Below are 1,823 nucleotides of genomic sequence, written 5' to 3' on the forward strand. Positions count from 1 at the left end.
TTTTTTTTTTTTTTTTGTTAAGCTTGTTGCAATAATTGCTTGAATCCACCAAGGTGGAGAATAAATACTGAAAAACCGTATAAAAGCTTCCATGCTCAAAAAGAAAAAAAAAACTCACAAAAAACATTTACAAGAGTAAAATACAATGAAATATATACAATCATGAATTTAAAGTTGCACAGAAAAACCATTAATTATCAACTGATTGATTTCAAAAAGCCAAACCTGGTCAATCAAAAGTAGCTGTGCTCAACGTGTTTATCAAAATTTACATAAACTGGTGCTCGTCTCATAAACTTAGAATCACTTTAAACAAAGTGTTGGGTGAAAAACCTAATCTGGGTTTAGCACCACCACCACCAGGCCCTTAGGGGCTTACAGCAGAGGACATTCTTTCACAAGCATTGCTGGGAAATTTGACTGAATTTTGTAGCGAAATTAAATTCAACATGATTGAGCATTGTTTGGTAAGTTTGACTGCCAAATTATTTATTTAGGTTAAATTTATCAAGTCCAGCAAATGCAGCCATTGAAGACATAAATTTGCTATGTGACAACAAAGTAAAAAAAAAAACACTCTTCCTTTTATTTATTTATGAAATAACAATGAAACATTTTTTCCTGTCTTTTTTACTGTCTCAAGAAAATCTTTTCAATTATTTTTCTAAAATAAAATCTTTCTAATAATGAAATCTCATTGTCATCTTTTTATTGTTTCAGTCATTAGACTGTGGTCATGCTGGGGCAACACCTTCAAGAGTTTTAGTCAAACAAATCAACACCTGTCTTTTTTTTTTTTCTTAAGCCTAGTACTTTTTCTATCAGTCTCTTTTGCCAAACCACTAAGTTACAGTGCAAGTGGTCATGGACCCTACACTTTGCACTTCTTGGCCTAATTACCGAATAGTTATGTGGTGATCCTCCAAAATGGCAGCTTCCACTTTATGGATGGCGTTGTCACCAATGGCAGAGTGTGGTGATCCAGGAATAGGAGCAGCTTCCACCAATGTCCAATCACAATTGAACTGTCAATGTCAGGGCTTGACTACGTTGTATGATGGTGCATTGTCATCATAAGCAGCTTTCATCTCATCTAAAGTCTCTTTTGGTGTACAACCTTTCAAGTATAAGAACCTTATCATTGATCTGCATTCAACTGCCTCCATTGTAACAGCTTAGTCCACTTCAGCAGCAGTAAAAGACAAATGAATCCTAGTGGAAAGCTGCAATTTACAATTTGACATATAGGGACATGTATTATTATACCTGTACAAGTTCCGTTTCCTGCAATAACTGGGTCAGGGGAAATGTCTAATGAACAGCCCTCATATATTTCCCTGGCATCCATGCATCATACATGGACATTCCCAATTCTGCCTGACCTGTGCATCGTGTGATACCCACAGGACATATTTCTTTGGCATCCACAAATTCTATCTGATACATCTTTCCCAATGTCTTTCAACTACCAGACAAACCCGAGACTTATGAAACAAAAGCTTTATATATATATATTACTCAGAACATACTCCAAGGGCCTAATTGAAAATCTGAAAACAAACATGAACATTTACAAGTGTATGAAAATGCTTTGGACAAGCAAAGGCCCAATATCCATTTATCTATATGTGTACATCATCATCATGGTTTAACATCTGCCTTCCCTGTTGGCATGAGTTGGATGGTTTGACAGGGACTGGCGATGCTGAAGACTGCGCCAGGCTGTTTAAGCATGGTTCTTACGGCTGGATGCCCTTCTTAACACCAACATGTATCAGATGAAATTTTGTTGAGGTAGATTTTTTTACAGCCAGATGCTCTTC

Source organism: Octopus bimaculoides, chromosome 24 (genome assembly GCF_001194135.2).
Source record: "Octopus bimaculoides isolate UCB-OBI-ISO-001 chromosome 24, ASM119413v2, whole genome shotgun sequence".
NCBI lineage: Eukaryota > Metazoa > Mollusca > Cephalopoda > Octopoda > Octopodidae > Octopus > Octopus bimaculoides.